Source organism: Amblyraja radiata, chromosome 3, assembly GCF_010909765.2.
Source record: "Amblyraja radiata isolate CabotCenter1 chromosome 3, sAmbRad1.1.pri, whole genome shotgun sequence".
Lineage (NCBI taxonomy): Eukaryota > Metazoa > Chordata > Chondrichthyes > Rajiformes > Rajidae > Amblyraja > Amblyraja radiata.
Window position 1 is genome coordinate 57,981,318 of NC_045958.1, and position 26,273 is coordinate 58,007,590.

General features: G+C 46.8%; 1 protein-coding gene across 3 annotated transcripts in view; it reads right to left on the reverse strand.

Moving 5' to 3' along the window:
• focad (focadhesin) overlaps positions 1-26,273 on the reverse strand; it is a 233,122-nt gene that overhangs the window by 171,062 nt on the left and 35,787 nt on the right. The gene's annotated exons all lie outside the window — the stretch shown is intronic.

The following is a 26,273-nucleotide window of genomic DNA, read 5'->3' on the forward strand; positions in this document are numbered from 1 at the left end:
TGCCTTCCTGTTTTTGATACGAAAGTGGATAACCTCACATTTATCCACATTAAACTTCATCTGCCATGCATCTGCCCATTCCCCCAACCTGTCCAAGTCACCCTGCATTCTCATAGCATCCTCCTCACAGTTCACACTGCCACCCAGCTTTGTGTCATCTGCAAATTTGCTAATGTTACTTTGAATCCCTTCATCCAAATCATTGATGTATATTGTAAATAGCTGTGGTCTCAGCACCGAGCCTTACGGTACCCCACTAGTCACTGCCTGCCATTCTGAAAGGGACCCGTTAATCCCTACTCTTTGTTTCCTGTCTGCCAACCAATTTTCTATCCATGTCAGCACTCTACCTCCAATACCATGTGCCCTAATTTTGCCCACTAATCTCCTTTGTGGGACCTTGTCAAATGCTTTCTGAAAGTCCAGGTATATTACATCCACTGGCTCTCCCTTGTCCATTTTCCTAGTTATATCCTCCAAAAATTTCAGAAGATTAGTCAAGCATGATTTCCCCTTCGTAAATCCATGCTGACTCGGACCGATCCTGTTACTGCTATCCAAATATGCGTCTATTTCATCTTTTATAATTGACTCCAGCGTCTTCCCCACCACCATGTCAGGCTAACTGGTCTATAATTCCGTTTTCTCTCTCTCGCCTTTCTTAAAAAGTGGGATAACGTTAGCTACCCTCCAATCCACAGGAACTGATCCTGAGTCTATATAACATTGGAAAATCACCAATGCATCCACGATTTCTAGAGCCACTTCCTTAAGTACCCTGGGATGCAGACCATTAGGCACTGGGGGTTTATCAGCCTTCAGTCCCATCAGTCTACCCAACACCATTTCCTGCCTTATGTGGATTTCCTTCAGTTCCTCCGTCACCCCAGATTCTCTGGCCACTACTATATCAGGAAGATTGTTTGTGTCCTCCTTAGTGAAGACGGATCCAAAGATTGAATGGCGGAGTGGACTCGATGGGCATATGGCCTAATTTTACTCCTATAACTTGTGAACGTGAACAAGAAACCTCTGCACAATTCAAATAGAAATATCCCAGGTTAAATTACTCAGCAACAAAATCATCCATATTGTGTGAAAGGAAAACTTTCCATATCGTGTTGAAGGACGTTATTCTAAGCTCATAGGAAACTGAAAAACAGACTAGAAGAAAAATACTGCTGCAAAGAATGCTACATGATTCTCTGCTTGCAATCCCGGTAATCGGTTTCTTTGAATTCTTTGAAGAGTTGCTGGGCAGAGCAACAAAAAACAATATTAGATGCAGACATGTATATTCCAGCAACTTGCTTATGAGTTCAATTGGCACCAGCAAAAGCACAAGCTAAGTCAAACTCTTGCTAAAATATTACGTGGAAACAAAGGGGAAGGAGGAAAAAAAAGAGGAAGTTTCACCGTACAAACGCATGCACACGTTCAGAAAGCTGGCCCAGAAAATTAGTGCTTTTTTCAAATGTTGTCCAGGGTCACATCCTTTACACTAATAACATCAGGGTGCTGACACAAAACAGCAGCATCATGATGTAATAAATGCAACTTGAAGAGTGTGCTTAACCTCTAGTTCACCTTAACCTCTGGTTTGGATCTCAAAGCTTATTTGGAGACTGAATTTGATTTATGTTTACAGATCCCCCAATAAATAACCATCAATAGGGTTAAGTATTATTTATAATACTTATAATACAGCTACTGAAGCGCAAAGAGAAGCACTGAGTCCCTAGACAGCCAATGGTTCCAGTACCTTTCTGCAGAGAATTAATTTCATTGTTTAACATCGTGCTGAATATAAATAAAGTCCCCCACCTCCCCCCCCCACCCCCCACCCCTCAAAGAAAAATTTGTATTTGCACTTATTTTTTCAAAACATAAAGCTGAGTGTAACTAATTAAAAGTGGGCATTCTCCAACTAATCAGAATTAAACCACATTTCAAAAAGGTTATCAAACTGAATATTTCTGGATAAAGAATTGGACACACCATGTTCTATCCCAGGTTTTACATTGTCACGATTGCTTGCATCCCTTCTAACCCCAAAAATTGCTTGGCAGTCTGCAGACCTTGGAAGCATTCCAATTCCATATACTGCCTGCAACAAGTATCACTAAATCATTGGTACAGGAGGAGGCCATTAATGTTTTGTTAGTCATTTGTGAAGAATATCCAGTTTATCCCTTTTTCAATTTCTAATTTGCTGTTGATTTAGCTTGATCTACAATTTGCGAAGGAAGTGCATTCCATATTTGAACGCAAAAAATCTAATTTCCTCTCCCATCTACCCCATTACTAGTATCAATTCTATTAAACGTGCATCCATCCCTTCATTCCCTCTCTGCAGGCAGTGGAAAGTTTGTCTTTATCTAAATCACAGGAGTTTATTAAAAGTCTCCTGAACCTTCTCAGGTCCAAGGAGAAGAATAACATCTTGTGCCTATGTTCCCAATGTTGGGCGAGCCCAGAACCAGGGGCCACAGTCTTAGAATAAAGGGGATGCCATTTAAGACGGAGGTGAGAAAAAACGTTTTCACCCAGAGAGTTGTGAATTTGTGGAGTTCCCTGCCACAGAGGGCAGTGGAGGCCAAGTCACTGGATGGATTGAAGAGAGAGTTAGATAGAGCTCTAGGGGCTAGTTGAATCAAGGGGTATGGGGAGAAGGCAGGCACGGGTTATTAACCATATAACCATATAACAATTACAGCACGGAAAACAGGCCATCTCGGCCCTTCAAGTCCGTGCCGGACACTTATTTTCCCCTAGTCCCATCTACCTGCACTCAGACCATAACCCTCCATTCCTTTCCCGTCCATATACCTATCCAATTTATTTTTAAATGATAAAATCGAACCTGCCTCCACCACTTCCACTGGAAGCTCATTCCACACAGCTACCACTGAGTAAAGAAGTTCCCCCTCATGTTACCCCTAAACTTCTGTCCCTTAATTCTCAAATCATGTCCTCTTGTTTGAATCTTCCCTACTCTCAATGGGAAAAGCTTATCCATGTCAACTCTATCCCTCTCATCATTTTAAAGACTTCTATCAAGTCCCCCCTTAACCTTCTGCGCTCCAAAGAATAAAGACCTAACTTATAACCAAATAACCATATAACAATTACAGCATGGAAACAGGCCATCTCGGCCCTTCTAGTCCGTGCCGAACACGTATTCTCCCCTAGTCCCATCTACCTGCACTCAGACCATAACCCTCCATTCCTTTCCCGTCCATATAACTATCCAATTTATTTTTAAATGATAATATCGAACCTGCCTCCACCACCTTCACTGGAAGCTCATTCCACACAGCTACCACTCTCTGAGTAAAGAAGTTCCCCCTCATGTTACCCCTAAACTTCTGTCCCTTAATTCTCAAGTCATGTCCTCTTGTTTGAATCTTCCCCACTCTCAGTGGGAAAAGCTTATCCACGTCAACTCTGTCTATCCCTCTCATCATTTTAAAGACCTCTATCAAGTCCCCCCTTAACCTTCTGCGCTCCAAAGAATAAAGACCTAACTTGTTCAACCTTTCTCTGTAACTTAGTTGCTGAAACCCAGGCAACATTCTAGTAAATCTCCTCTGTACTCTCTCTATTTTGTTGACATCCTTCCTATAATTAGGCAACCAAAATTGTACACCATCCTCCAGAATTGGCCTCACCAATGCCTTGTACAATTTTAACATTACATCCCAACTTCTATACTCAATGCTCTGATTTATAAAGGCCAGCACACCAAAAGCTTTCTTTACCACCCTATCTACATGAGATTCCACCTTCAGGGAACTATGCAGTTATTCCTAGATCCCTCTGTTCAACTGCATTCCTCAATTCGCTACCATTTACCATGTACGTCCTATTTTGATTTGTCCTACCAAGATGTAGCACCTCACACTTATCAGCATTAAACTCCATTTGCCTTCTTTCAGCTCACTCTTCCAAATGGCCTAAATCTATCTGTGGACTTTGAACATTTACTTCATTATCCACAACACCACCTATCTTAGTATCATCTGCATACTTACTAATCCAATTTACCACATCATCATCCAGATCATTGATGTACATGACAAACAACAGTGGACCCAACACAGATCCCTGAGGCGCCCCACTAGTCACCGGCCTCCAACCTGACAAACAGCCACCCACCATTACTTTCTGGAATCTCCCATTCAGCCACTGTTGAATCCATCTTGCTACTCCACCATTAATACCCAACAATTGAACCTTCTTAACCAACCTTCCATGAGGAACCTTGATTGGGGACGATCAGCCATGATCATAATGAATGGCGGTGCTGGCTCGAAGGGCCGAATGGCCTCCTCCTGCACCTATTTTCTATGTTTCTATCTTCTCCATTCTACTGATACAACCCAAATCTTCATTGATGGTCATTCACCTCTGCAAACGTTCTGAACAGTTAGATCTTCACTTGCTTCTTCGGCCCTTCCTCGCGGCCTACCATCGGGACTGGAGCGGCGTCTCCTGTCGGGAACGGCCAGAACCCCAGCTTCGGCGGCGGCGCAACACTGAAACATCGTTACGGAGCGGGCGATGCCTTACCAAGTCGCCGTGCAGTAAGCTCTGGAGTGCTGTGACCGCCGACTCCACATCGAGGAGCTGCGGTCTGCGGAGCGTCTAGCCGCGGGCGACGCTGGATTTAAAACACCCGTGGAGCCTGGGATCTCTCGCCGAGATCGCCAGAGTCGGAGCTCCGACCAGCGCGGTATGTGGACATTGGGAGCCGCAGTCTCCGTGGAGGGATTGGCCATTCCAGACACTCCAAGCCGCTGAGGAGTGTTTCTCCCGACGCCGGAGCTCCATCATTCGGCAAGAGGGCCTGAAAACATAGGACTGGCTGCGGAGACCACAAATAATCGCCGACCTCGGGTGATCACAGAGGAAGAGGACTGAACTTTCTAGTGCCTTTCCCCACAGTGGAAATATTTGATTCTGCTGTGGGGGGAAGTTCATGGTAAATTCTATTCAGATTCAGATTCAAACTTTATTGTCATTGTGCAGTGTACAGTACAGAGACAACGAAATGCAGTTAGCATCTCCTTAGAAGAGCGACATAGAATATGAGCAATAAATAAATATATTTACGTGCATACAGTCATAGTAGTGGAATTATTTTTTTCCTGGTGGAAGGAGTGTCCGGTGGGGGGGGGGGGTGATTGGCAATCACCGAGGTACAATGTTGAGTAATGTAACAGCCGCCGGGAAGAAGCTGTTCCTGGACCTGCTGGTCCGGCAACGGAGAGACCTGTAGCGCCTCCCGGATGGTAGGAGGGTAAACAGTCTGTGGTTGGGGTGAGAGCAGTCCTTGACGATGCTGAGCGCCCTTCGCAGACAACGCTTGCTTTGGACAGACTCAATGGAGGGGAGTGAGGATGATGCGTTGGCCAATTTTCACCACCCTCTGCAGTGCTTTCCGGTCGGAGACAGAGCAGTTGCCATACCATACTGTGATACAGTTGGTAAGGATGCTCTCGATGGTGCAGCGGTAGAAGTTCACCAGAATCTGAGGAGACAGATGGACCTTCTTTAGTCTCCTCAGGAAGAAGAGACGTTGGTGAGCCTTCTTGACCAAAGTTGAGGTATTGTGGGTCCAGGAGAGGTCATCGGAGATGTTGACCCCCAGGAACCTGAAGCTGGAAACACGTTCCACCTCCGTCCCGTTAATGTGGATGGGGGTGTGCGTGCCACCCCTAAACTTTCTGAAGTCTACAATGAGCTCCTTGGTCTTCTTGGAGTTAAGGGCCAGGTTGTTGTCAGCGCACCAAGGAGCTGGACCTCCTCCCTATAGGCCGACTCATCGTTGTTGCTGATGAGGCCAATCACCGTTGTATCATCTGCATACTTGATGATGGTGTTAGTACCATGGTGGCCGATTAGGAAAGGGGGAGATGCAACGAGACCTGGGTGTCATGGTACACCAGTCATTAAAAGTAGGCATGCAGGTGCAGCAGGCAGTGAAGAAGGCGAATGGTATGTTAGCATTCATAGCAAAAGGATTTGAGTATAGGAGCAGGGAGGTTCTACTGCAGTTGTACAGGGTCTTGGTGAGACCACACCTGGAGTATTGCGTACAGTTTTGGTCTCCTAATCTGAGGAAATACATTCTTGCCATAGAGGGAGTACAGAGAAGGTTCACCAGACTGATTCCTGGGATGTCAGGACTTTCATATGAAGAAAGACTGGATAGACTCGGTTTGTACTCGCTAGAATTTAGAAGATTGAGGGGGGATCTTATAGAAATGTACAAAATTCTTAAGGGGTTGGACAGGCTAGATGCAGGAAGATTGTTCCCGATGTTGGGGAAGTCCAAAACAAGGGGTCACAGTTTAAGGATAAAGGGGAAATCTTTTAAGACCGAGATGAGGAAAACATTTTTCACACAGAGAGTGGTGAATCTGTGGAATTCTCTCCCGCAGAAGGTAGTTGAGGCCAGTTCATTGGCTATATTTAGGAGGGAGTTAGATGTGGCCCTTGTGGCTAAAGGGATCAGGGGGTATGGAGAGAAGGCAGGTACAGGATACTGAGTTGGATGATCAGCCATGATCATATTGAATGGCGGTGCAGGCTCGAAGGGCCGAATGGCCTACTCCTGCACCTATTTTCTATGTTTCTATGTACAGGTGTGCAGTCGTAGATGAAGAGGGAGTAGAGGAGGGGGCTCAGCACACAGCCCTGTGGAACACCGGTGTTCAGGGTGAGGGTTGAAGAGGTGTGCTTGTCTAACCTAACAGACTGGGGTCTGTTGGTTAGAAAGTCCAGTATCCAGTTGCAGAGGGAGGGGTCGATGCCCAGGTCACCGAGTTTGGTGATCAGTTTAGAGGGTATAATGGTGTTGAATGCTGAGCTGTAATCGATGAACAGCATTCTTACGTAAGTGTCTCTGTTGTCGAGGTGGGAGAGGGCGGAGTGAAGTGCCGTTGAGATGGCATCCTCCATACTCCTGTTCTTGCAGTAGGCAAACTGATAGGGATCCAATGTGGGGGGTAGGCAGCCTTTGAGGTGTGCCAGGACCAGCCTCTCGAAGCACTTGGTGATGATGGGAGTAAGTGCAACTGGGCAGAAGTCGTTGAGGCTTGCCGCAGTGAAGTGTTTTGGCACCAGCACGATGGAGGTGGTTAAGCACGTGGGGACAACTGCTTGGGCAAGTGACAGGTTGAAGATGTCAGTCCAGACGTCTGTCAGCTGCGCAGCACAGGCCCGGAGGACGCGCCCGGGGATGCCGTCAGGGCCAGCAGCCTTACGTGCATTAATCCTACTCAGTGCCACGTACACGTCGTAGGGGGTGAGTGTGAGGGGCTGGTGATCAGCAGGGAGCACAGCCTTGATGGCCATCTCTAGATTGTCCCTGTCAAAGCGGCCATAGAAGTGGTTAAGCTCCTCAAGGAAGGAGGCGTTGCTGGATGTGGGGGTGGTGTTGGTGGGTCTATAGTCCGTGATGGTCTGGATGCCTTGCCACATGCCTCGGGGGTCGGAGTTGTTGTTGAAGTGCTCCTCAATCCTTAGCTTATGGCAGTGCTTGGCCTTTTTGATGCCCCTCTTCAGGTTAGCCCTGGATGAACTGTAGGCTTGAGCATCGCCTGTGCTTTCAGCAGTAGCCTGACCTCGCTGTTCATCCATGGCTTCTGATTCGGGAATATGGTCACCCGTTTGAGGGAGGTGACACTGTTGATGGTGGAGTTTATAAAGCCCAGAACAGAAGATGTATAGGAATCAATGTCCGTGTGGGAGTCAAGGGTGGCCTGGGCTGCAAACGCCTTCCAGTCAGTGTTTCCAAAACACTGCTGAAGTGTGGAGTCTGCCTCCTCTGACCAGACTTTAACTGTCCTCACAGTGGGTTTAACCCGTCTGATGAGTGGGGAGTACTTTGGGAGCAGGAATAATGAGAGGTGATCAGACTGTCCAAGGTGGGGGAGGGGGACGGCTTTGTAAGCTTCAGCCATGTTAGTGTAGACTTTGTCCAGTGTCTTGTCTACTCTAGTGGGGAAGGATACATGTTGGTGGAATTTGGGGAGTACAGTCTTCAGGTTGGAGTGATTGAAGTGACCCGCAACAATGAAGGCTGCCTCGGGGTTGTGAGTCTGTTGTTTGCTAATGGCAGTATGCAGCTCTTTCATTGCAAGCTTAGCATTAGCATCAGGGGGAATATAGGCTGCAGTCACAACAGTGGAGGTGAACTCTCTGGGCAGATAGAACAGTCTGCATTGGTTACAACGCGAGTTGATTTAAACGTGCTATATAAATAGAATGTACTTACTTACTTAAGGTTTAACATACTTATTTTTGATAAAGTTTTATTTATCTGAATGGAGCCTAAGCATCTCAGCCTATCATCTTTGTGTACAAAGATGTGTAATTATATTAGGTTCCAGCATGAAGTAACATTTGTAAACAGAACTATATAAAGCAGCCAGATCTTCTTTATTTTTTACGTTTAGAATCTATATCTAATAGCACACGAAGAAACTAGAAATTTGCAAGGTAGTTAACAAGGGAGATTGATTTCAAGATAATTAGGGGAAGTAACAGTTCCAAGTACATTAATTATAGAACAAAATATTCAGGTAAGGTACCAGTACAGCCACGAGAGGTATTATAATGCAGTCGTTTGTCCCCTGTGTTGATGGGCATTAGGGCTGTGGAGATGATTAGACTTTGAGGAGGTAGGTGGGCTTGACAAGCCGGGTGAGCAAATGTTAGAGCTTTTACAGTGCTCTCCATAATGTTTGCGACAAAGACCCATCATTTATTTATTTGCCACTGTACTCCACACTTTGAAATTTGGAATCGAAAAAAATCACATGTGAGATTTTAATCAAGGCCATTTTTATACATTTTGGTTTCACCATGTAGAAATTGCAGCTGTGTTCAAACATAATAGGGCTCGAAATTAGCGGTTGCCCGGGTGCCACTGACCACTCAAAGCGCCGCCGGGCAACCTAAACACCGAGTCATTTTGCCCGGCTTGGCAACCAGATATTGGTTTGTACCGAAGATAGACACAAAAAACTGGAGTAACTCCGCGGGTCAGGCAGCATCTCTGGAGAAAAGGAACGCAACGTTTTGTGTCGCGGTGACGGCTGCATTGCGTGGGAAAGATACTAGGTGCGTGGCAACGAAGGGTCGGAGCAAATGACGGGCCCCGAACAGCTGGCAGCAGCGGCCGCGACAACGGCTCCATCTCCTCCTCCTCCCGCACCCCGCCCGCCCTGATAACAGCCCTTGCTTGCAAACCAGCTAACGCCGCTTTAAAAAAAAAACCCTCCCGCACGCCGAGGCCGGGAGGAGGGAGGGAGGGGGAGGCCTCGGCGTGCGGGAGGTTTTTTTTTTAAGTGGTTATCGCCGTTAGCGGGTTTGCCAGCAGCGGCTGTTATCAGGGAGGAGGAGGAGGATGGAGCCGCTGTCGCGGCCGCTGTTGTGCGGGACCCATAATTCGCTCCGACACTTCTGAAGCAGCTGCACCAAAGATGCTATAGGATCTTTGAGCTGCACCGCTCGGCCCCGCACCTTGCTGTTGGCTGGCGGAGGAGGGAGGCGGTGGCGAGGAGTTCCCAACGGCCAAGGCAGCGGGGCGATGTTGTCCGAGGAGCGCTGACCTTCCTTCCGGCCCACCTCGCCCCCCCCCCCCCCCTCTCTCTCTCTTGTACGCCCCCTCCACCCCCCCTTATCCTGGGACCCCCCCTCTACATCCCGCACTGATCCTCATTCCCGCCTCTATTCAGTCCTCACTGACATTCCCTGTGCTCCCCTCCCCATCTCCCTCCCCCAAATCTATTCATCCTGCGCTGATCACCCTATCCACCTCGCATTAATTCTCCTGCCGCCACCCCCCCCCCCCCCCCCATCTATGCTACACTGGTTCCCCAATTTCTCTGTACTTACCTCTTTCCCATCCATCCTGCACTTGTCCTCCATCCATCCTGTACTGATTCCCCATCCATTTGTACTAATCCACGCTTTCATCCCGTACTGACCCACCCTCACCCTTATTCATCCTGTAGTGATTCTCCATTCATCCTGCAGACCCTCCGATCCACACTGTACTGATCCCCCTCCATTCATCCTGCGCTGATCTCCCCCCCCCATCCATCCTGTACTGATCCTCCCATTCAAGAAGAATGTGGGGAACAGTCTGAAGAGTCTCAACCCAAAACGTTGCCTATTTCCTTCGCTCCATAGATGCTGCCTCATCCGCTGAGTTTCTCCAGCATTTTGTCTACCGCCATCCATCCCATACTGAACCCCCCAAATCAACACCACTGACATCCCCCGTGCTCTCCCCTCACAATTTTAACTACTCCAACCAACACGTACAAATTCACCTGCCTCAATCCATCCATTCTGCACCGACTGCCTTCCTGCCTTCTAACCCTCCCCCCCCCCCCCCCCCCCCCGCCATCTATCCACCCCGCACTGATTCACACACACACCCCTCCCTGACCCTATTGTACTGGAAATGTCTTCAGAGCGAACATTGACTATGTTTGATAACGGATACCTGGTCCTGATGGTATACCCGGCCGTGTTCTAAAAACCTGTGCGGACCAACTGGCGGGAGTTTTTACGGACATTTTCAATCTCTCACTTCTGAGGTCTGAGGTCCCCACCTGCTTTAAAAGGGCATCAATTATACCGGTGCCCAAGAAGAGTAAGGTGACATGCCTCAATGACTATCGACCAGTGGCACTAACGCCGGTGGTGATGAAGTGCTTTGAGAGGTTGATCATGGAGCAAATCAACTCCTACATCGACAAAAACCTGGACCCACTGCAGTTCGCGTACCGCCACAACAGATCAACGGTGGATGCGATCTCGCTGGCCCTCCACTCCGCACTGGACCACTTGGACAACAAAAACTCATATGTCAGGCTGTTATTCATTGATTACAGCTCGGCATTTAACACAATCATCCCCTCCAAACTGGTTACCAAACTCGCAGAACTGGGTCTCTGCGCATCCCTCTGCAACTGGATCCTCGACTTCCTCGTCCACAGACCACAGTCTGTTCGTATTGGTGGAAATGTGTCAGCCTCAATAACAATCAGCACGGGAGCACCTCAAGGCTGCGTGCTCAGCCCCCTGCTGTACTCACTCTATACCCATGACTGCGTAGCGAACCACAGTGCGAACTCCATCATCAAGTTCGCTGACGACACCACTATTGTGGGGCGTATCACTGATGGGGATGAGTCAGAGTACAGAAGAGAGATCGAGCAACTGTCCATATGGTGCCAGCGCAATAACCTGGCCCTCAACACCAGCAAAACCAAGGAACTGATTGTGGACTTTGGAAGGAGTAGGAGGGGGACCCACAGCCCCATTTATATCAACGGGTCGATGGTTGAAAGGGTCAAGAGCTTCAAATTCCTGGGCGTGCACATCTCTGAAGATCTTTCCTGGTCCGAGAACACTAATGCAATCATCAAAAAAGCACATCAGCGCCTCTACTTCCTGAGAAGATTACGGAGAGTCGGATTGTCAAGGAAGACTCTCTCTAACTTCTACAGGTGCACAGTCGAGAGCCTGCTGACCGGTTGCATCGTGGCTTGGTTCGGCAATTTGAGCGCCCTGGAAAGGAAAAGCCTACAAAAAGTAGTAAACACTGCCCAGTCCATCATCGGCTCTGACCTTCCTTCCATCGAGGGGATCTATCGCAGTCGCTGCCTCAAAAAGGCTGGCAGTATCATGAAAGACCCACACCATCCTGGCCACACACTCATCTCCCTGCTACCTTCAGGTAGAAGGTACAGGAGCCTGAAGACTGCAACAACCAGGTTCAGGAATAGTTACTTCCCCTCAGCCATCAGGCTATTAAACCTGGCTCGGACAAAACTCTGATTATTACCAACCACTTTCTGTTATTTGCACTATCAGTTTATTTACTCATGTGTGTATATATTTATATCATGGTATATGGACACATTTATCTGTTTTGTAGTAAATGCCTACTATTTTCTGTGTGCTTAAGCAAAGCAAGAATTTCATTGTCCTATACAGGGACACATGACAATAAACTAACTTGAACTTGAACTTGAACTTGAATGCAATCAAATGTGTTTTAATTCCCAATGTTATTTGTTTTAATCCATAAAGATGGATTAATTAAATTGTGAACATGTGAAACATTAAAACTGCAGTGTTCGATTGTCACTGCTACCGTTGACACGTTATTACAGAATTCATTTTGACGGCAAATCAATGCTCTTAATATGGAGTATCAGTACTGTAGTTATTTAATGAGCAACATTCACAACTATACGTACGCATATATGTTACCATCAAGTCAAGTCAAGTCACATTTATTTATATAGCACATTTAAAAAAACAACTCGTTGGCCAAAGTGCTTTACATTTGTTATAAGAATAGTATAAACAAACAAACAAACTGCATACATATATACATATAGCCCTCGCTCAGTGGACGTCAGGAAAGGCTTGGGAGTATAGATAAGATTTTAGTCTTGACTTAAAAGGAGTCGATGGAGGGGGCAGTTCTGGTGGGAAGGGGGATGCTGTTCCACAGTCTAGGAGCTGCAACCGCAAAGGCGCGGTCGCCCCTAAGCTTATGCCTAGACCGCGGGATATTCAGCAGCCCCAAGTTGGCCAATCTGAGGGACCTGGAGGTGGAGTGGTGGGTGAGAAGACTTTTAATGTAGGAGGGGGCAAGCCCATTGAGGGAGTTGTAGACATAGAGGAGGGTCTTGAAATGTATACGGAACCGCACAGGGAGCCAGTGGAGAGAGGCCAGGATCGGGGTGATGTGGTCCTTTTTTCGGGTGCCCATCAGGAGTCTCGCTGCCGGGTTTTGGACCAGTTGCAGGCGGGACAGGGAAGATTGGCTGATGCCAGTGTAAAGAGAGTTGCAGTAATCTAGGCGGGAGATAAATGTGTGGATGATCTTTTCGAGGTCATCCAAGTGGAGGAATTGGTTTATTTTAGCTATCGTCCGAAGCTGAAAGAAGCTAGCTTTTACCACAGCATTTACTTGTTTGTCAAATTTCAGTGCTGAGTCAAATATCACGCCGAGGTTTTTGACGTGAGGTTTGAGTAGTGGGGTAAGGATTTATTGACACAGGTTGATCATACGCTGAATAATCCAACCACATTTTTGTTTGGAAGTGGAAAGAACTAATAGAAACTAGACCAAGTGCAGACCCGTTGGGTCTGGTCCCCCAACGTGCAGTTGTGGGGGGGAGGCGGCATGCAGCATCACACACACTAACTATCCCCCCCCCCCCCGCACTCACGCTAATTACACCCCTTGATATTATATTATTATTAATTTGCTCCTTTTACCCGATAACCACTCTATCTACTGACGCATAGCCCCCAACTTGCAGTCACATCTAGAGAGGGTGGGGGGGGGGGGGGGGCGGGGTTAGAGAGTGAGGGCAGAGAGAGAAGGGGCAGAGACAGAGAGAGAGACAGACACAGAGAGGGGCAAGAGGGATGGGGGGTGGAGAGGCGGAGAAGAGGGAAGGGTGGGTGAGGGGGGAAAGGTGGGGGAGGAGAGAGGGGGAGAGAGAGGGGGTGCTGAGAGGGGGAGAGGTGGGGAGCAGGGAGGGGGAGGGAAGAGGGTAGGGGGTGTGGAGGGGAGGGGGTTTAGGGGAGGGAGGGTGGGGGAGGGGGTGGAGGGAGAGAGAGGGGGGAGGGAGAGGGGAGGAGAGAGGGGGGGGGGGGAGAGAAGGGGAGCGAGAGGTTGTGCTGAGAGGGGGTGAGGTGAGGGGGAGGGGAGAGGTTGGGAGCAGGGAGGGGGAGGAGGTGGAGGGAGGGGGCCAGGGGTGTGTGGAGGGAGGGGGGGGGAGGGGGGAAGGGGGCGGTGGGGAGGGGAGGGAGGGGAGGAGAAAAAGAGGGGAAAGGAGAGGGGGGAGGGGGAGGAGAAGGGGAGGGGAGGGGAAGGGGGGGAGGGAGAGGAGAGGAGGGGGGAGAGGAGGGGGGGGAGGAGGGGGGGGAGAGGAGGGGGGGAGAGGAGGGGGGGAGAGAGGGGGGGAGAGGAGGGGGGGGAGAGGAGGGGGGGAGAGAGGGGGGGAGAGGAGGGGGGGAGAAGAGGGGGGGGAGAGGGGGGGAGAAGAGGGGGGGAGAAGAGGGGGGAGAAGAGGGGGGAGAGGAGAGGGGGGGAGAGGAGAGGAGAGGGGGGAGAGGAGAGAGGAGGGGGAGGGGGCGGGGGAGGGGGGAGAGTGAGAGGGGGGGAGAGGGGGAGGGGAGGGGAGGAGGGGAAGGGGGGGGAGAGGGGGGGAGGGGGGGGGGAGGAGGGGGGGAGGGGGGGGAGAGAGGGGGGGAGGGGGGAGAGGGGGGGGGAGAGGGGGGGAGGGAGGGAGGGGGAAGAGAGGGAGAGAGGGGAGAGAGAGGGGGGAGGAGAGGGAGGGAGAGGGAGGGGGGGGAGAGGGGGGAGGAGAGAGGGGGGGGAGAGAGGGGGGGGGAGAGGGGAGGGGGGGAGAGGGGAGAGGGAGAGGAGGGGGTGAGAGAGGGGAGAGAGAGAGGAGGGAGAGAGAGGAGAAAGGAGAGGAGAAGGGGGGAGAGGAGGGAAGAGAGGAGGGGAAGAGGAGAGAGGAGGGGAGAGAGAGGGTGCCTTTTTACTTCAACCCAAACAACCATTTGCAGGCAGTGCTTTTTTCCTCAAACTAACCATATTTTCATTTTAAAACCACATTATGGGTACTCACAGCTGTGGGGACATTTGTTCAGTGTTATTCAGAGCTCTGATTGAGGCACACCACTTGCAGAGACTGATTGAGGCACATCACTTGCAGAGACTGATTGAGGCACACCACTTCCTGGTTTTATAGTCCCTCCCCCTCCCTCCAGCAGGGGCAGCAGAGAGAATGCGGAATTTTGTAAAAACATTAATATCTCTGTCATTTTTCATCGCCGGGCAAAATCCTCGGCACACATGCGGCAGAGGGGGGCTCTGAGCGAGGTGGCCAAAAATGACAGCCGTAGGTGGCGGCGTTCTCTCGGAAATCGCAGCACAGAAGGCCAAAAGTCAAGAACAGAGGTATAGTAATATAGATTGCATTCATTGCAATGTGTAAAAAGAGTTGAGATACTGTCTAATAATTTTGCTGCATGTCATTGTGGGATATATCATGTCTTGATTGGTGAATGTTTAGTTTGTGACTTTATTTGAAGCAGAAATAATATGTGAATGCTTCATTGAGTGTAATTCCGACTGGTAACTACGCACTTCGTCCGAGCACATTATCGCACGCGTCATGCAAGCCATCTTAAATGACCACCTAAACTGTCATTTGGCAACCTAAAAAGCTGCCAAGGTTGCCCGGCTGGCAACAGCGAAGAGCCCTGCATAGTCCCCCCCATTTCAGGGCACCATAATGTTTGGGACACAGCAATGTCATGTAAATGAAAGTAGTCATGTTTAGTATTTTGTTGCATATCCTTTGCATGCAATGACTGCTTGAAGTCAGCGATTCATGGACATCACCAGTTGCTGGATGTCTTCTCTGGTGGTGCTCTGCCAGGACTGTATGGCAGCCATCTTTAGCTTATAGAATAGAATAGAATGCATTTTATTGTCATTCAAACAGCTTGGTTTGAACGAAATTACATTTTCTACAGACTTAACATTACAAAAAAAAACAAGACCCACACTTAACACAATTACACAAACATCCATCACAGTGAATCTCCAACACCGCCTCACTCTGATGGAAGGCAAAACTCTTATCTCTTCCCTTTGTTCTTCTCCCGCGGTCCGGCAGTCCAACTGCAACGTCGAGGCGACTGGGGCTCCCGATGTTAAAGCCCCCGGCAGGAGATGGTAAGACCCCTGCGGCCGTTAAGGCCCGCGGGGCGATGTTAGGCCCCACTCCAAGTCATTTAAATTCCGTGATTCCGGAGAAGTTGCCGTTATGGAAGCTCCGAAAAGCGATCTCCCACCAGGGACCTGCTAGTTCCCGATGTTCCTGTCCACCGGGCTTGCGGCTGGTGCCTCCGAAGCTCCGAAGTCGGGTCGCAGACGTGCGCCACCACAGCTCTTCCCGTTCCGAAGTCAGCCAGCTCCGCGATGGCGAGTCCGCAGGCTCCGCGACTGGAGCCCTCAGGTTGGTTCCGGCCGGAGGCCGCCGCCGGCTCCACGATGTTAGGCCCAATGACATCGGAGGCCCGACAGGGAAAAAGTCGGGTCCCCGTACATGGAAGAGATTAAACAGTTTACCCCCACAGCTAACAAATAATAAAAACTAGAATCAAAAACATACATTTAACGAGACAAAAAATGTTTAAAAGACAGACAGACTGCAGTCGAGCCGCTGCCGTTAGGCACCACCACACTCCAGCTTGTTTGTTTTGGGGGCTGGTCCCCTTCAGTTGTCTCTTCAGCATATAAAAGGCTCAGATCAGGTCAATATCAATTGGGCTCAGATCAGGTGATTGACTTGGCCACTTAAGAATTGACAATTTTTTTAGCTTTGAAAAACTCCTTTGTTGCTTTAGCAGTATGTTTGGAATCATTGTCTTGCTGTAGAATGGATAGCCGGCCAATGAGTTTTGAAGCATTTGTTTGAACTTGACCAGATAGGATGTGTTTATATAATTCAGAATTTCCATCATTATCATCAATGAAGATGTGAGCCAGTACCTTCAGCAGCCAAACATGGCCAGGCCATAACACCCCTGTAAGTTATTGGGGCCAATCCGGACTTGGACAAGGACATGGATATTTTAAAAGACAAATTTGCTGGCTGCAACGGAAAAACCCCACCCCAATACACATCAAGAATCAAACCCGTCTGGCCTGTGGACTTGGACATCACACAACGGTGTGAACAGGAAAGGCTGAGACGGAGATAACGAGATTCTCTTGGATACACAAAGGGAGGAACCAAGCCTCAGCAGACGCTGGTAAACAGGCCAGCACAAGCACAATCACCATCGGGGATGATAACGATCAGACTGAGGGATCATGACATCAGCAAACCCCTTATCATCGGAAGCCTATTGTTCATGCCAGATCGAAACTGGGAAACATCAAAAGAACCCCTTTTATCCAGAGGACCACCTGGGGGTTTCAAAGGAAGCTCAGGTATAAAAGTCGAAGTCAAGCCAGAACTCTCTCTCTCTTCCTGCTCTTCCTGCTCTGCTGGACAGCTCGTGGGCCTGCATCGACTTAGCTGTGAGTATCCTGGTGACCTGGTGAAAATTCCCGAAATAGGATAGAGGTCGAGGGGGAGTAACTTGTGTTAAAGTAAGTTTCACGACGTGCCCGTTAGTTTTCCGTTCATAGTCTTAGTTTAAAGCATAAGTTTAGCCACGCATTATGTAGTGTTGGTGAGATTCGATTTCTCATTGTTTAATAAAGCCTGTAAATTTTAGACTTGCTTTGAGTCCATCTTGGTTTCTGTTTTCTCTCATCGGCACACTCTGGTCAATTCAACCTTTTATCATATCACACCATAATTCCGAGGTCTAGAACCTAGGGGAATCCCTTTTGTGGAGTAAAGGGAAACGCAAAACCCCTACACCCCCACCACCATGATTCACAGGTGATGTGGTATGCTTTGGATCTTGGGCAGTTCCTTCTCTCCTCCATACTTTGCTGCCATCACTCTGATATGTTAATCTTCGTCTCATCTGTCCACAAGACCTTTTTCCAAAACTTCTTGGCAAACTGTAACCCGGCCATCCCATTTATGCAGCTAACCAGTGGTTTGCATCTTGCAGTGTATCCTCTGTATTTCTGTTCAGGAAGTCTTCTGCGGACAGTGGTCATTGACAAATCCACACCTGACTCTTCAAGAGTGTTTCTGATCTGTCGGACAGGTGTTTGGGGGTATTTCTTTATTATAGAGATAATTCTTCTGTCATCAGCTGTGGATTGCTTGGCTTGCCAGTCGATTAGTAAGCTCACCAGTGCTCTCTTTCTTGTTAATGCTATTCTAAACAGTTGATTTTGGTAAGCCTAATGTTTGGCTGATGTCTCTAACAATTTTATTCTTGTTTCTCAGTCTCATAATGGCCTCTTTGACTTTCATTGGCACAACTTTGGTCCTCATGTGGATAAACAGCAATAAACGTTTCAAAAGGTGATGGAGAGACCGGGGTAAAGACTAAAGTGCTGAGAGCTCTCTTATACCTGCATTCAGGACGCAATTAAACACACCTGATGACACTGATTGGGACATCTTTGAGGACACTGATTGGGACATCTTTAAACAGGCTGCCACTCACAACAACCACACAGACCTCAACACCTACACCTCATCAGTATTGGATTACATCACCTTCTGTATGAACAGTGTCACCACACAGAGGACAATACTGACACTCCCCAACCATAAGCCATGGATGAATGGCGCTGTAACTGGTCTGCTGAAGGCCCGGGATGCAGCTTTCCACTCAGGTGATGCAGAGGGCTACAAAACAGCAAGGTCCAGTTTGAGGAAGGGCATCAGGGAAGCAAAGCACCGCTACACGAAGCGTATCGAGGAGCATTTTAACAGCTCAGACTCTCGACGCGTGTGGCAGGGCATCAGAACCATCACCGGCTACAACAGCTCCACACACGCACAAAGCTCATCCCTCCCTGACGACCTGAACTGTTTTTTTGCCAGGTTTGATTGCGCCGACAGCAGTGACAACATACGGGCACAGCAGGGACCCTCACCACCAGTGCTGACTCTGAGCCCCCACGACGTGAGACGGACCCTGCAGCACATCAACCCCAACAAGGCCACCGGACCTGACGGAGTACCAGGGCGGGTTCTGAAGCACTGCGCAGGGGAGCTGACTGCGGTGCTCACGGACCTGTTTAACACCTCCCTGCTGCAGGCCTCCGTCCCCACATGCCTCAAGACAGCCACAATCATCCCTGTGCCAAAACAATCAGCCATCAGGTCCCTCAACGACTATCGGCCAGTGGCGCTGACACCGGTGGTGATGAAGTGCTTCGAACGTCTGGTACTGGGACACTTGAAGAACAGCATCCCCCCTCCTTAGACCACCACCAATTTGCCTATAGGGCAAACAGGTCGACGGAGGACGCAGTGTCACTGGCCCTCCACTCCACCCTGACACACCTTGACCAGCGGGACAGTTATGTGCGGATGCTATTCATAGATTATAGCTCCGCCTTTAACACCATCCCCCCCCCCATAAACTAGTCACCAAGCTGGACCACCTGGGCCTCAACACACACCTGAGCAGCTGGGTCCTGGACTTTCTCACCGACCGACCACAGACTGTGCGCATGGGGAGGCAGGTCTCCTCCAGCATCACCCTGAACATCGGTGCACCACAGGGCTGTGTGTTGAGCCCCTTCCTCTTCTCCCTCTACACTCTCGACTGCAAACCCACCCACGAGGCCAACACCATATTAAAGTTTGCGGATGACACCATCGTGGTAGGCAGGATCACGAGTAACAACGAGGCCGCCTACAGGACAGAGGTAGAGAACCTGGTGAGCTGGAGCCGTGAGAACAACCTGATCCTCAACGCAGCAAAAACAAAGATGATCCTGGACTTCAGGAGGAGACCGAAGACCTTCGTCCATCAGCCCATCACCATTAACGGCGAGACAGTGGAGGTTGTGCAGAACATCAGGTACCTCGGGGTCAACATCAGCCACGACCTGACCTGGACCGTCAACATCACGGCGACGGCCAAGAAAGGACTTCAAAGGCTTCACTTCCTGAGGTGCTTGAAGAGGGCACGTCTCCCACAACAGCTGCTGGTGAGCTTCTACAGGTCAGCCATCGAGTCAGTTCTCACATACTGCATCACAGTATGGTACTCTGGCTGCACCGCAGAGAACAGGAAAGCTCTCCAACGCATCATTAAGACTGCTGAGAGGATCACTGGCACCCAGCTCCCCAGACTGGAGGACATCTACCGGACCCGCTGCATCCGGAGGGTCAAGGGCATCATTAGAGACACCACACACCCTGGACACTGCCTCTTCACCCCCCTGCCCTCAGGAAGACGATACAGGACACTGAGCGCCCTCACGACAAGACTAAAAAACAGCTTCTACCATAGAGCTGTGACTACTGAACTCTATCCCCCTCCCACACTGATTCCCCCCCTCTCTCTCACACACCCGCCCATACTCCTATATGTTTATAGTCTAATTTTTTAATAGTTCTTTTTTAAACGTAATTTTATACTCATATTCCTGTGCAGCTGGAGGACTGCTCCAACAAAATTTCATTGTCTTGTACAATGACAATAATAATAATTATTATTATTATTATTATTATTATTATTATTATTATTACCTGAGCAATTACAAACGCCTGTGAAGCCATGTGCCCCAAACATTATGGTGCCCTGAAATGGGGGGACTATATATAAACACAGCTGTAATTTCTACATGGTGAAACCAAAAGGTGTAAAAATACCCTTTACTAAAGTCTGACAATTTACACTTTAACCACATGTGATTTTTTTTTTTACAAATCTCAAATTGTGGAGTACACCGGTACACAAAACCTATTCAAGAATAGACTATTTTTTAGTAGACTCTGAACTCATCCCATTTACCTACAACTCGAAATATCATAATATTATAATATCGGATCATGCACCTTTATCATTCATGATTAAACTAAATGGAATGACCGAGAAGCAGACACAATGGAGACTTAACCCTCAAATTTTAAATGAAAAAGTATGTCATGAATATCTTATTACACAGATCAATATGTTTTTCGAGTCCAATGACCGCCCTGAAACGGTCTCCCTTCTCTGGGAAACATTTAAAGCATTTGTACGAGGAGCGTTAATCACCTCCCAAGCCTTTCATAATAATGAGAATCGGGCTAAACAACAGATACTGGAAATGGAAATAAGGCAATTAGATATAGAGAATGCAGCTGCGCCCTCTATGATAAAACACAATAAAATTGCTGCACTTAAATATAAGTTAAACCAAATATATTCAGACCAAGTCATAAAACTTTATCAACATACTAAACAATTACATTTTGAATTCGGTGACAAACCACAAAAACTATTAGCTCGTCAACTTCGAAAACTGGATGGGGAAAAAACAATTTACAAAATTAGATCAGATATAGGAGAAATACTAACAATGCCCATGGATATCAATGACAGATTTCTACAATACTATCAAACACTTTACTCAACCAAAACGACAGAACGTTCTGCAAGAATGGAATCATTTTTACAGAAATGTAATCTTACAGGTTTAGATCTGAAAGAGAGGGAATTACTAGGTGCTGAAATAACAGTAAATGATATCGAAGAGTCTATTAGATCTTTAAAAAAAAGGAAAGGCCGCAGGCCCTGATGGCCTAAGCTCTGAATTTTATTTAAACATTTATGATCTGATTTCTCCACGTCTACAGACATTGTATAATTACATTTTTACTCAACAGAAACTGCCAGAAACTTTAAACAAATCAACAATAACACTTATACCAAAAACCGATAAGGACATTGAAGACCCAGGTTCATATAGAGCAATTGCTCTCTTAAGCACTGATCAAAAAATATTAACAAAATTTCTAGCCCATAGATTAAGTTTAGTGATTCAAAATTAATACACCCTGATCAAACAGGTTTTATTCCAAAACGTTACTCATCTTATAATCTGAGACGATTATTTAATATTATATATTCAAATAGAATAGCTAATGTAGATCTAGCAATCATTTCGCTAGACGCTGAAAAAGCATTTGATCATGTGGAATGGCCCTATTTATTTTCGGTGATGGAAACATTTCAACTGGGCGAGAAGTACTGCACATGGGTTAAGCTTTTATATACTAACCCAACAGCTAGAATATTGACAAACCAAATGTTATCACCTAAATTTAATTTATCTAGAGGTTGTAGACAAGGATGCCCGCTATCCCCGTTATTATTCGCCCTTGCTATTGAACCATTGGCAGAAAGTGTTAGAGCCCACCCAGAAATATATGGGTATAATACTAAAGATACAGTTAATAACATTTCTTTATATGCAGATGATTTATTAATATACATCACAAACCCAGCAACTAGCATCCCAAATCTTATAACTCAATTTGGCTCATTTTCGGGATATAGAATTAATTGGAACAAAGTGAAATTATGCCAATAAAGGAACTCAACTTACATACATTGCAACAATCCCCCTTTAAAATAGTCAACGAAAAATTTAAATATCTAGGAATTTATGTGACAAAGAAATGTACTTCTTTATTTAAATTAAATTTCCTGCCTTTACTCAATAAACTGCATACGAATATTCAGTACTGGAAAACACTTCCTATCTCAATGTTTGGTAGAATTAATGCTATAAAAATGATTTTTCTTCCGCAATTACTGTACCTCTTTCAATCAATCCCGATATATTTTCCAAAATGTTTTTTTTTTTAAGTTTATTCTATTGCCACAAGTTTTATTTGGGACAATAAGAACCATAGAATAAGTAAATAACATTTATGTAAATCCAAGACGATGGAGGATTAGCTTTACCAAATTTTCTGTTTTACTTCTGGGCAGTTAATATTAAAAATATGAACTTCTGGTTGGAAGATATGGATCAGCAACCAGACTGGTTAAAGATGGAAAAGGAAGATTGTTTGCCTTTTGATTGGCTCGATTCTGTTAGCTCCCACAAAACTGAATAAAAAAACCTATAGTGAAAACCCTATAATATATAGTGGTACAGGTGCACAACCTTTTATCCGAAGATCCAAATAACGAAAACCTCCGAATAGCGGCCATTTTTTCGGTCCTTGAAGAAAGGTCCTTGAAAACGTTCACCGAGGGCGGCCCGCAGAGGTGACAGCGGAACCTCCGGTCGATCCTCGAAGAAAGGGGAACTAAATCCCCATTCATAAAAGAGAAGGTGAGGGTATATTGCGCGGGAAGGTTAATAATTGACAATCTGCTGCTGCCTGCCCGCTGAGTTAAAAAGTTCCCACGGTAGACTCACGATACACAGTGCATCGTGAGTCTTGCGTGGGAACTTTTTAACTCAGCGGGCAGGCAGCAGCAGATTGTCAATTATTAACCTTCCCGCGCAATATACCCTCACCTTCTCTTTTATGAATGGGGATTTAGTTCCCCTTTCTTCGAGGACCGACCGGAGGTTCCGCTGTCACCTCTGCGGGCCGCCCTCGGTGAACGTTTTCAAGCGCAAGCACGGAGATCCCAGAGACCCACAGCCAACAGCAGCCCAGCCCAGCCCCACTCCAACTACAGAGGAAAACTGCAAACTGGCCGGAGACGTCAGGACCACCAGAAGCCGTTCCCCGAGCAGCGCCCCCTCATCGGGACACCGACCCCCAGGCCCACTGCAAGCACGGAGATCCCAGAGACCCACAGCCAGCAGCAGCCCAGCCCCGTTCCGTTCCGACCAAAGATCTTTGGTTCCAACTACAGAGGAACCTGGGTTGCGGATGACGGGGCGCAGCTCGGGGCGTCGTAGGGGCCCATCGGGGAGCGGGTTCCTGTTGGTCCTGACGTCTCCGGCCACCTGCCATCCTCCGGGAACTGTACCGCCCTTGCAGGAGAATGGGGTTGTTTGCAGTTGCAGAGGGAGGGGGCAAGGGCAGTACAGTTCCCAGTCTCAGATCCAGTCCAGGGGGGTGGCCGGAGACGTCAGGACCAACGGGACACCGACCCCCAGGCCCACTGCAAGCACGGAGATCCCAGAGACCCACAGCCAGCAGCAACTCCAGCCCAGCCCCGCTCCAACTCCAGAGGAACACGTAGGGGAAGAAGCTGATGGTGTGCAAGGTACGTCTTGTTCTTGGGGTGGCGGATGAGGGGGCGCAGCTCGGGCTGTGGGCAAACTGCCACTTGTCGCCGTAGCGGCCCATCGGGGAGCGGATTCCTCTGGAGTTGGAGGGGGAGGGGGGTATTGTGTTGTTTGATTGCACCCTGCTATCCCAGGGACAGGGAGACACAGCGGCTTTTTAGACTGGTGGGCAATCACTTCCAAAGTTCTGCCCACACAGTCAGTACACCTCTCCTACACTGCATTTCATACAGACATTTATTCTGCAAGAAAAAACGACATTGAAGACTCAAACTCGCGATCGAGTAACTGCCAGGATCAAGGCGCAAACTCGCGACCTTGCGGATATGAGCCGAGCACTCTACCACTGAGCCAGCCATTAAAATCTACGCTAAAACATTTCCATTCCGAAGACCGACAAATTCTGAATTACGAAAAGTGTCTGGTCCCAAGGCTTTCGGATAAAAGGTTGTGCACCTGTATATGAATTTGGAAACAATTAAAAAAGACTTTAAAAATGGATGATTTAACCACTCTTTCTTCCCATTGTAAATAATCCTTCATTTAAACCCCCTGTGTTGGATAAAGGCTTTATACAATAGAAAAATTATGGAATTAAAAAGGTGTGACATCTTTATAGTAAAGGTATTTTTCTTTCATTTCAGGAGTTACAACAGAATTATGGACTACACTCAAATAACTTTTTTAGATATCTACAATTTAGAGATTATGTTAAATCACTTACACAAGATTATAGAACTAGAGAGCCAGAGACTCTTGTGTTCAAGAAGGAACTGCAGATGCTGGAAAACCGAAGGTACACAAAAATGCTGGAGAAACTCAGCGGGTGCAGCAGCATCTATGGAGCGAAGGAAATAGGTAACGTTTCGGGCCGAAACGTTACCTATTTCCTTCGCTCCATAGATGCTGCTGCACCCGCTGAGTTTCTCCAGCATTTTTGTGTACCAGCCAGAGACTCTTGATGAATGTTTGAATAAACAACCTAATACAGATAAATTAATATCTCACATTTATAATACTCTTTTAGATAATGAGATCCCGTCGACGGAATTATATAGACAAGCATGGGAAAATGAATTAGACCAACTTATAGTGAATGATATTTGGGACGAAAGTCTACAACATATACATCAATGCTCTTTAAATGCCAGACATTCTTTAATACAATTTAAAGTAAAACATAGGCTGCATTACTCTAAAACAAAATTAAATAGAATTTTCCCACATATCTCCACTATCTGTGATAAATGTCAATACTCAGAGGCTAATTTAACTCATACTTTTGTAAATTGTATAAAATCAAAAATCTCTGGACAGATATTTTTAGAATAATATCTGAAGTTGTTAATACCCAATTGGATCCCGACTCAAAACGAATAATATTAGGAATATAAGAACGAAGCCTAAAACTTACAACAAGCCAAATAGACTTCCTTGATTATAGTATAATAACTGGGAAAAAATTTATATTTAAATTTTGGAAAAATCCAACAACCCCCACAATTAAAATGTGGATTATGGAGATGACGGAGACCTTACATTTGGAAAGAACTAGACTTGTCTTAATTGACAAACAAGAATTATTTGCTTGAATATGGTCTCCATTTATTGATTTTTTGAAAGGGTAAATTGGTCCAGCACGGAATCCTGACTGAAGCTTGAACCCAGGATTAGATGAATAGTTATGTTTTATAATCTACGGACCTATCTCCAAAGTTGTATTATTGGTAATTTATTCAATTCTTTTTTATCGTTTTTTTTCTCCTTCTTTCTCCCTATCTATAAATAAATAAATAAACAAATAGAAGCAGAGCTAATATGCAATTGATAAATGAGGACCCCTATTATTTTGATAGCTGGAATCCCATCTATTAACAATATGTAATTGATAAACAAAACGTGTTTTGATTATGATATGTATATGCTTCTGATAAAAATATTATTAAAACATATATATTGTGGAGTACAGAGGCAAATAAATAAATGATGGGTCTTTGTGCCAAACATTATGCAGGGCACTGTAGCTATAAAGGTGGATTTCACAAGTCAGAAATATTTACTCTTCAGAAATGCAACTTTAGGGGAGATGAAACTAAAGTTTTTTTCAAACAATGAGAAGACTGGGTGCACTCCATTTAGGTGGGTTATTTGAAACTAATAATAAAATTAAAAGGTTATCCTGGTACAATATGTAAACAAAGATTTAGTTCAGACGTCAGGAAGTATTCTTTATGCAGAGAAGATTCGGAGCAAAGTACTGAGAGTGGCGAGTTTAGAATCACTACAGTCCTGTAAAATGAAATGGAAGTTCCTATGGGAATACACTATTTGCATTGAAGAGGTTAAACTGCTGGTTACTGTAAATGGGGAATACTAATGCTGAGTTTCCTTCAGTCATATCATTCTATTCCCACAACTGATTATCCATCTTGTCCGCTCTCACGTCCAGACAATCGGAGTTCAAATTTTGGAGGGTTTTGATGCAAAAGGGAGTAACCTCTTCAAGTGGTAAACACAT